This window comes from Sylvia atricapilla, chromosome 1 (assembly GCF_009819655.1).
Source record: "Sylvia atricapilla isolate bSylAtr1 chromosome 1, bSylAtr1.pri, whole genome shotgun sequence".
In the NCBI taxonomy this organism is placed as follows: Eukaryota; Metazoa; Chordata; class Aves; order Passeriformes; family Sylviidae; genus Sylvia; species Sylvia atricapilla.
Window position 1 is genome coordinate 126,021,659 of NC_089140.1, and position 11,193 is coordinate 126,032,851.

Below are 11,193 nucleotides of genomic sequence, written 5' to 3' on the forward strand. Positions count from 1 at the left end.
AGGTTTCAGTCACTAACGGACCACACCTGTAATTAGCACAAGCAAGAGCAAAACAGAATGTTATCTGCTTGGGAATTCTCAAAGTAGGTCCCACTGATCCTGCCACTAATTCTTAAGTCAGAGGTTGACATTAACTCATGTTTCTGCAGTTCTGTCATGCCATCAGCAAGCAGAACATGCAGTAGGTGTCAGGAAAAAAATATGCCTTTGGTAAATTTGAGTAGCACACTGTCACTCTTTTACTGTTAATAATATCTTGCAGAAGATCTGTCAGAAAACTGTTGGAGAACTTGAAATCCTTCCTGGAGTTAGATCAGCTTCCTCGCTGCACTAGACCTGCAAGCCCAGGAACCAGTTGTCTCAGACCTTTGTGGTAGAGATAATACATCTTTACTAGCCTAAGGTTTTTAATTCTTCCAATTCCCATGAATGTTTTTCGTATTTTTTTTTTTTTTAGCTGACATTCCCAGGATTCATCCTACCTGCACCCCACAGACAACACAAACATCCCTGCTGAAAACCGAAGTGCAGGATGCTGCTTCTTGCTTGGCATGAAATGGTCATTTTCCAGAGCCCACACGGTGGAGCCAGTTCTTCAACAGTCACTTTTCTGACACCACTTTCAGCTAACAGAAGGCCTGGGCAGTGCAAATTCTTCTAGTCCTGCACAAGTAACTGAGCATTGAAACAAATGCAGTTTATCAAAGTTCTACTTGAGCTAGGGGATCTGGTGTTTAAATAAATATTGATACTAAAGAACTGGTATTCCTTTCTATCTTAAAATCTTCTGTATTTTGTCTGAATGTTTATTCATGCAAAATCTATGTATGAAAGCACTTTTGCTTTTATAGGCTGAGAATAGTCTGGATAATTCCATTTCTAAAGTTCAAAAAAATCCTGTCAACAGGTAGGAAGAGTTACAGGTGAAAATCTCCCACTGCTATGTACTGAACTGGTTGCTGATTTGAGTAATTATGTGACCGAGACTGCAGGGTATGTTACCTCCCACACTAGCAATACCCTGGCTGAATAGCAATTTCAGTCTACATAGCCCTTTTCTCTCTGCACATGTCTCAGTCATCCTTCATGGTTATGATAATTTCTACACTGAATTAAAAAACAAAGCCATTTCCATTAAGGTTCACTTTTTTCAGAGAACAGTGACTTTTTTTTTCCTTAACACTGCAGGCTACCAGCCATTAAGCCCTAATTCAAGAGCTCCCACAATGTTGTGAATTGTCTGTGTAATAAATCTCTGCTGGAGAAAGAGTATATTCATCAATTTATGTTTTTTTTGTCAGACATCATTGAGCAACAAATGGCAACAGTGTTAGCAGCCTATCTAAATTTACAGCTAAGCAAATGCTACTGACCCTTGAATAAGCAGATGAAAGTTGACTTGTTGCCCAATAGTGTGTAAGACCTATAATTGAAACACTGATTTCATTGTCTCTGTTGGGAAAGGTAGGGAACGCAAGTTTAGAAACAATATTTTCCATGCCTAATATCTTGGAGCATTTTGCTGTAACTTTCACCACTGAAAAGTTCTACGAAAGGGATAGAGTCAGTGTAATCTAAATAAAGCTGTGGCTTTGGGACATTTCTGCTGCTTTTAAGATAATAATTGTGCCATGACTTCCATTAAATTACTCACCATAAATATGGTATAGTAGTAATTAATAGTGAAAATAACTATGTTCCTATACTGGTGTCCATCATCAGACTATTTTAATGCCACTGTAAGAATTCCCATAAAATATTTTGAACATTTCCAACCAGATTTCCTATATGTTCTTCCCATAGTCTCAAAACCCCAAATTCATAATATTTGCTGGGTATACAGGCAGCTTCTCCTCGTCTTAAAGATGATGGAAGGTAAAAGTCCACTGCAGACAATCTTGACTGGCAGTTCTCTGTAAAAGCAACTCCTTGCTGGACTCTGATTGTGACCTTTTACCCTGGGTGTCATCTGAGTTACAGTGACATTTCTGTTTTGTTTCAATCAATTTGATCTTTTAATGGTTAATACTTAATAGTATACAACAATTAAAATTGTATTAGTTAAAGTTAATAAAAGTAAGCATTGCCATTACATAGTAATTTTTGGAATCCAGAAAAAATTTGCAGCTTTTGCTATTTTGCTGAGCTTGGATGTCCTAGTTAGTCTCTGTCATCCTTTCTGGAAGCACAGTGTTCCCTTTTTACAGAATCTGACTGAGGGCTTTGACATTTTGACAGAAGTTTTTTGGTGGCGTTTGCTGGTGGGTTTTTTGTTTGTTTGTTTGTTTGGTTTGGTTTGGTTTTTTGTGGGGTTTTTTTCCTTCTTACTGTATTGAAGTGTCTTTAATCAAGAAATGAAGTCCCATGATTTGGAAAATATCTTCCTGGAACAACTTCACAATAGAATCTAGGCAACAATTTGTATAGAACCATAAAACTTCAAGTTAAACAGTTAATCCATTACTTCAATTTGTATCTTCACATCGCAGGATGTAGGGTCCAGCTCCTGATGCACCTGTTAAACTGAGCAATCTCTTCACTTGGCAATATTTACTGTGACTGAGCTGTTGAATAAAAGACATGCACTAAAATTTGTTGCCTGGATGGACTTCATGAATGTGGGCACACATATTTCCATGTCAGCAAGGGAACTCAAGGAGTAAATGAATTTCATTTATGCAAGCATGTGGAAAATTTTGTGACCAGTAAATAAGCACCACAGCAGTGCCTGGTTATAACCACACAGAAGAAGACAAGCTGTTGAACATCTCCTTGCTCCAGCTTCTGATTCACTGTATGGTCTCTCTGATGCACAAAAATGTCAAGATTCCCTAGTTGGAACTGGTAAAGTGAATGTGTGAGAACATTCACATAATTTTAAACTAGGATGTGGAGTTTTGCCAAACTGCCCCGATGGAGAGGGCACAAGACAGTATTACCTGCAGAAGCTTTCCTGTCTGTGCCTTGTCACAGGGAATCTCTGTATAACCCATCCATCCCGTTAGCAGTTGCTGGGATTTATGATCTAGCTGTAATTTTTCCATTACTGCATGGACACTTAATTAAAGCATGCAAATTACCTATTTACACTTACTTCACTTGGAAAACGCCCCTGGTTGCGGCTGGGGAGGGAAATGGCCGAGTCTTCACCATAAGGCTAAACCCATCTCCATGTACATGATGATACTGACCACAGCCCAGAAATCCCTCGTTTCCAAATCCCTCTTACATTTCCAAAATAATCTGTGAATCAGTATTATACACCAAGCATCAGGTCTTGCTGTGGATGTGCTTCCTCCTTGTGCTTCTTTTGCATGTACTTGGTAAGATCTACAGAGATTATGCCATCCTGTCTCGAAGGCTGTCTTACTGCTTGACTTGTGCCAGGGTTGTCTCTAGCAGGGCGGTCTGATCTAGAGCTTGCCTCACAGATGCAGGACTTTGGGGGGCACCTTCCACCTTTTTCCTGGTGATGCCTTCTTGCTTATCCATGTCTGGTCCAGAATAGGCTACTTCTCTTTGCATGGGAGATGATCACTGCAGGCTGCCAACTGAACTGGCATAGCCAATGTGCACTTGTTGGATTTTTTTTGTCCTAGCAGGTGGACAGAGTTGCAAAACCTCCTGGAGTTTTTTAGAAGTTCCCTGTGCTAGGCAGTTGTCTGGTTTACCCATCTCATCATCAGAGAGACTTTTGCAGATGCAATCTTTCTACAGAAATGCATGTTTCTGGATTATCCTGCACCACTATCTCAGCTGTACCAATGGCACAAGTTGTTATCCCTAAAATGGTTCCCTTCCCACTAATAATGTGCTTCTTGGGCATGCTGCAGGTGTTCCACCTAAACTGCTGTACACTCACTGCAGTAAACCTGTTGGCTCCACAATTAAACATGGGTGATATGCGTGTGTGTGTGTGTGTGCTTGTAGAAGCAAGTATTTTCCAGAGCTTTGAAAGGAATTGAAAGGTAGCAGGCAAAACAATGCAGTTGACAGAAATGCCTGGATGGCATTCAGAAACTATCCAAATGAGCTCGCAATTATGTGTTGTAGCTGCACTGCATTGCAAAGTGGGTAGATGAACACATGCTGGAATAGGCCAAGTGTTTTACCCGCATTCCAGCCAAGAGTGCCAATACATTTTTAACATTCACCTAGATAGGTTTACTTGGGCTTTTATTTCTAGCTTATCCACGTATAAAAACTTTTACCTATAAATGTGACAGAAATACTGATACTAACAAAATATGCTCTTTTTTTCCCTTGTTTCAGTACAGATTTTTGCCAATGTGGACTCGTAAATAATGTAAATGGTGGAGCACAGCGTGCCATAGCAGCTCTTTGATTTTGTAGATGAGTAGCAATAAAACCATACTAAATCCTGGCAGAAAGATATTTTATAGAGCTATCTACTTCTAGTCTGTAAGTGTCAGTTCCTTGACAATAGAAACTCTGGGGGAAAATGGGGATTGTGACATAATAGCAAAATAATTCAACTCAGTATGTTGTTTTTCTTATTTTGGCAGACAAAGATCTCACTGTTGATAGGTTTCCATTCATGCCTACCATGTTTTCCATTGCCTGGCACAAATTTCAGTGAAGTGAAAGGCATATGACAAACTGGCTTCTTGGCTGTAACATGCCACACCAACTATGGCATGCCCAATGAAAAGCACTGTGTGAATGTCTTTTGCACAGTGCCAGGCATGCTATGTGCAACCTGCTGCAAAACAATATGGTGCTTTCCGCAGCTTCTTTTTTTTTTCATTTTTATTTTCCAAACATTCCTTATTAAAACAGAAGGTAGATTATATTAATATTTGCACAAGGCACAAATGATTCCAAAGCACTTCTGTAATTTGGTGCAATTGCTCTGCAGTCTGGCACGGCACTGAAACACAGTTAATGCAGGTATATCTTAGCCTGCTCTACTGACTGAACAAATCTAGTGAGCTCTGCTTCTTCTTGCCTGTGGTGCTCCAGCACACCATCTTGCTGGCCCTCCACTGCACTTGCAATACTGATTCAACTTCCTTCCAGAAAAGTAATGGATACGCTGGTGGACCAAATCTTGTTCATGGTATCTGACTGAAGTTAATCTAAGTTGTCATTATCTGTTTGACTTGTCTCTTTTTGATCATAGGTGTACAAAATTTCAAGGATGGGGACTCTGTATATACTGGAGCATTTTACCAATGCATCAGTACTTTTACAGGACATATTTATTGACCTTGCCATCTAGTCTTGTAACTTCTCCACTCACAGATGTAATCTGCTTTCATTTTCTCCTCTCTTTTCTATGGACTCCTGGCAACCAGCATATCTTCTGTCATGTAAATAATTCTTGTACCACAAATATTTTTTCACTTTTTTTCTTCACTGTTGTTCCTTACCACTTAGCCCCCTCCTCTCTTTTCTGCCCGCCCCAAGGATTTATACCAGTCTCAGTAACCCATTTACCATGCTTACCACACAAAAGAGGCTTCATATCCTTCTTCTTCCCTTTATTTCCTTCTGTGTAGCCCCTTGGCCAATAAATCACTCAGTGATTTATCAGTAAATAGGCCTAATTGGGAAGATGAATAGGGAAGACATTCAGTTTATAGCTGGGCAGAACAATATTAACTGGTGTGACCAGCTGGCTGTTTATTTGATCTGCAGAAAACTGTAGAGTTATTTAGGCTACTGGAGTGCTGTGGTGCTGCCCATTCCATCGTTATCACATTACTTCCAAGCAGAGAGAAATGTCACCAACATGATGTCATAACGTTCAGCCAACTTGCTTATGCGATGCTGACCCCAACACTTTTTTGAAATATACTTCGGTTCTGAGGTTGGATCTTTCTAGGTTAGTTTTAGGCAAGCTTATATATATATCATACTAAAATGCCTCCCATTTGTCAGCAGAGTTCCCTCATATTTTTATTCTATTGCTTATGCATATTTTTTAGGTTGAATGGCATGCCTACTGTAGCACTGCAGCTGACCACCAGTTCAGTAAGAACTAACAACACTGGGATTTTATTCCAATTGGTTGCTTTTCATGGATAGATGCAAGACTAAAATGTCACTTTCTGAGTACATCCTTTTGAAAAGCAGTGTTTCATTCACTTTCCTAAAAGATCATGTCATTGCTAACAGCAATATTCCACTGTGTTGACTCATAATAATGAAATTACAAATATCTGCTTGGTATTTTTTAAGCCAATCGCTCTGCTGGCTGTTATGAGCTGATTTTCAAGTTTTTGTGTATTTATATTCAATAAAGGTCAAACAGTTTAACTATTTCTGCATTTTTCTTTCTTCAAGTAAAACTATAGGTAACTTGCCTGCTTCCTCCAGAAGCAGCTGATAGCCATTCTTGCGCAGTGGGACTTCATTCCTTTCTCTTGGTGATACATTAAGTATGACTTTATTGCTCTTTCCTGGTGATGCACAAAATATTCAGAGGACTTTCAAAATCTCCCTACTTAAGCTGTTATGTATATCTATCACAAAATTTGACATTTAAGGGCTCTGGATGCAACCTCTGAAGATAGTGTGAAATACCTGCTGTACCCTCTTTACTTGTAATTAGGGAACCACAGATACATGCAGAACTTTCCCACAGATCTCTTCTCTGTTCCTTCTTGTCTGTGTTCCATTTTGTAAACACTATATTAAAAGTTTACTTTGAAGGTTAAATGGCTGTAAAGGGGTGAGGTGGCACTCTCCATTTCTTGTAGAAATAACTCTAGAGAGGCAAGCATGGCCTTAGTAAGCATAGCCTTTTCACAAAGGCTTAGCTCCTGAGATCAGTGCTTTTCCATTGCCTTGTTCTCCCTTGTACAAACAATGTAGGATAAGAAGGAACAGGAAAAGAAAAAAAAATTAAAAATACTATCTGGGAGAGAATGTTTGAATTAATGACAGTTTGTATCAGTGTTTTTATGAATAAGCCAAAACTTCAGTTGGAGTATGCTATATAAGTTGCAGCATGTGATGAAAAATAGGTCTGATCTTACTTGCAATTGCTATTGATCTGACTGGTAATGGAAAAAAGCAATTTTTCTGTTTTAATAGTAGACTTTCTCAATCACTGTATTTCTTTCTTCACTTAATTCTAAATTAAAAAACAAACAAACAAACAAAAAACCCCCAACAAACCAAACAAATAACAAAACATGCAAAGAACAAGACTCTTTGGATGAGAATCCTGTAATAACCTAATGCTGCAGGAGCTGATTCTTCCAAGACCTCAAAACAGAAACTACAGAAATGCCACAGAACTGCCCTAAACTTTACACTTTCATTAGGCAAGGTGGCTGGTATTTATTAACTTCTGTGGTTACACATTAAAAGCCTTTTCACTGACTCTATAACTTGACCCTCTGTGTGGCTGGCTTGTGTTAGAGCTTTGTCTCTTTTTTCTCATTTTCTCAGCAAAATGACAGTATGTGGAATTTTTGTAGATAGAGATGAAAGCATCATAGTTGCTGAGATCTCTAGGAGATACAAAGATAACCTGAAAGAATAAATTTATATTTATAATCAAAGCAAAATATGTACATTCTGATCTGATGAGTTTTGGAATTACGCATGTCTAAATCCAGGAATGATGACACAATTACACAATAGAGAAATACAGTCATTCTTAGATTGAGGAAAGTGTCAATCTAATTTGAATGAATAGCCCTTTATTAAAGCATATTTGTCTATACCCTGTACCTAAATTCAGAATAACCTTCAAACATTTCTCCATCCCCACTGACAAATCCCTAGTTTTAAAGGTGCTTAGTATTATATGGAAAAATATCTGCCTAAAGTGTAAAGTCCAAGCATATGTCTGAGAAGTAAATATAACTGCCCAACCTAAGTCTCCTGGCCAACTATGTGCCTTTGCCTCTTTGAACAGGAACTATCCTTGTACTTGGTCAAAATGAGACTACAGGCTCTTGTGTTAATGATCTTTTGTCTTATGCATCCGAAAGGAGGAGTGAATAATCATGAAGGATGGAAACAATATATAGATGTGATAGTCTGCTAATCAGTCAAGGATCTTGCACTAATTCCTGGTCCCTTGAGCAAAGCCTAAATAAAGTCATTTGGGAGGAATCGCTATGTCAGGATTGCTAGAAATAGCAACCTCCTCCACTCTCTGGAAGTGAGTTATGAAACATGAGCAAACACAACCTCTTCATCTATTTCTGGAAGTAATTTTCGTATCTTTGTCCCCAGCACCATCAGTAGTATCAAGGCTTTGGCTGATGGATCCTCACAATTGCAGATCTACCCTCCCACCATGTTCCTCAGAGTTTTAGTTTGCTGACACAAGAGAAGCTTTTGTGAGCACTTCTCCATGACATGTAAGGGAAGGGGATTCATGCTGCATTTTCTGTCCTAGGACTTTGTCTCTCACTAGCTATACTGCAGAACTATTTAAGCTCTGATATATTTCAGCCCTTCTATAAAGGTAGGTAAGGTGCAGAATCTGGACCATAATCTTGAAGTGCTGAGGTTCATCTTACATCAAAACCATTTCATGGAATATTTAAACGCATTTGAACCGTAAATGTCTTCTGATAAAAACATGCCACAGTGAATATGGTCAGAGAAAAGAGCAAGAGCTGGAAAGTGGGACTGCTGTTTAAGTTTAAAAAGATTGTGGGTTTCTCTTCCAGACCTTCCTTATGCGTATTTGGATCTTAAGACTAAGAATTTTATCACATCTCTTACTACTGAAGACTGAGAATAAATGGCCTTTATAAACTTTAGAAAATTATCCTGGCAAACTTAATCACTTGTTTAACACTGGACTAGTCCTTTTCATTTCTGACTGACACTTTAAATTCAATGCAAATTAATACAAACTATACCTAAGTGAACAGGAGTGACCAAATTGTGGGATTTTCCCAGCAAACATGCAGATTTTGCTTTGATGAAGTGATGACATCATTCTTACTCAGTGCCAGAGCACACATGAGCAGATTGATTCACACTTAAATGGAGACTCACATTTCAGGATAAATACTATCTGGGTAATGCTTGCAGCAAACACCATAACGGCTAACTAACTAGAAACTTCATAGGAATCTATGTATTGAATTTATGTGTTTATTTTTTCAGGGATAGATGCTGTCTGGTGAATTTTAATCTCAATTCCTGAATGCTATTCATTTCTAAACTCAATGATTACACTTTAAATCACTTTAAAATTAAAGACCAAGCCTGTCTTACTTTTTTTGATAAATCTAACTCTAACATTATCTAAAGCAGCAGCATATTTATTAGTTACAACACAGAGGAGACCCACCAAATTGTGATCTGTGGTCTGCCCTGAAATAACTTTCTGTATCTCATCAAGATATAAGAACAACAAAACTTGTTGCAAGTCAAGGTTCTAGGGATTTTGTGCATGGGGTAAATTATCAAGGATCCTGGAATTCTAACTCCCTCGTTATTCTGCCTTGTAACCATGAACTACTCCTAGGGTTCCCAGGGTTCAGAACGACCTAGCTGCTTCCCTTCTCTTATAGACTACCTCTGCTTGAGACCAAATTCAATCTGACCATTGTCTTCTATGCCATCTGTGCATTTTCTTAAAACACTTCCCTTTTACAGACCACATTCAATAATGAAGAGCCCAGCAAAGACTTTTAAAGGCTTTCTTTTTACTGGATTGAAGAGTGTTTTTAAGGGATTCTACACAGGTCTTTTCTGAGAATGAAGCGAGGGAGTATTTCATCTGCAGTGAGGTGTTGATGGGCACAGGATACTCAGGCTTGAGAAAAGAAGTAAAATCCAGAGGGAAGGGGCAGGAAGACTATTTTGGATAAGGAAGAAGATCATAGTAGAAGAAGCCAGAAGAAAGCCTCCTGTCTCACTTGGTCCTCCTGATGACTCTTAAATCCTAGAGAAAAGGAGCTCAGTGAAAGCAGATATACAGAAGACACTTGTTTTTCCTCAGAAATAACTTATTTATTTGATTTAAAGGTCTGAATTAAAGTGTCTAATGTTTTCTTAGATTGCTGCTTCTTTCTTTCCACAGTTGTTTTTAGGTTATCTAAATGTCAAGGAGTTCAGAACAAGCAGTGACTCTGAAAAACTGCTGTGCCTGAGAGGTCAAGACAGAAATTTCAGTATCTAAAAATTTCTGAGTTTTCCTACCCAGGCCATAAAGTACAACCACAAATCTGTCCATTAAAGGCAGTTTAAAAGACACAGTACTTTAAGGTTACATGCTCTCGATCTGGAGATTTGTCTGTAGGTCATGGCAGTGAGAAGATGCTCAGAAATGGAACTGAAAACTGAGGAAGAGGTGGGAAATAGTATGGGCTCTGTCAGACATAAATACAAAGCTCCTGTGTACCTTGTTCATGTCTCCACTTTTTAATATTTCAAAGTCACTGGAATACATTTGGTGGTTCCAAACCTTGATGTTGCCTTGCATAACATTGTTCACGGCAAAGTTATATGTAATTGTTCATTGGCTAACACCTCTCTTTAGCTTCAACAACTCATACAACTTGTTGGTGCTTACCTCTCTGATGAAGTGCATAGAAAGACAGCTGTCACTTACCCTCTTACCATTTGTTTGCTATGCAAAGCACACTAAGCTTTTATAGTCTCATCTTATAAAAGAGGCTCTTTAATGGCCTTGTCTCCCCTGCACCTGTTGCAATTCATCGTAATTAAACTTCATAAGGCCAACAGACCTGTCTCAGAGGTCATACCAGGGTCTCTTCAGCTCCAGTGACATGTCCTTGATTCATCCCTAGGTTTTTCTGTGAGCAGTTCCTGCCTGGTAATGCTTATTGACATGTTCTCACTAATAGATCCATTCTTCTTCCTTCTCTTTCACTTCGTCTTCATATCAGAAAAAAATCTATCAGCCAGGGCTACGATTCAAAGCCACCTGTAGCACTTTCAGCTAAATTTCATCCACTGTAGTTTACACAACATTCAGGGATACTGATTTTTTCTGCACGATGACTCCACATTTCTGTCCTGAGCAAGTTGCATTTTTCATCAACCGACTTGTACTTTTTTCCCTCATTTCATTACTAGCAAGTAAAATAAGCTCACTCCTTCTTATACATAAAGTCTTCCAACATTTAAATCACAGTAATTCACCTTTCAGTCTAGTGCTTTGTCTTCTACTTAGTCAACCCCTCATCCATTTTACACCATTGGTGCTAACCTGTCTTCTTTATC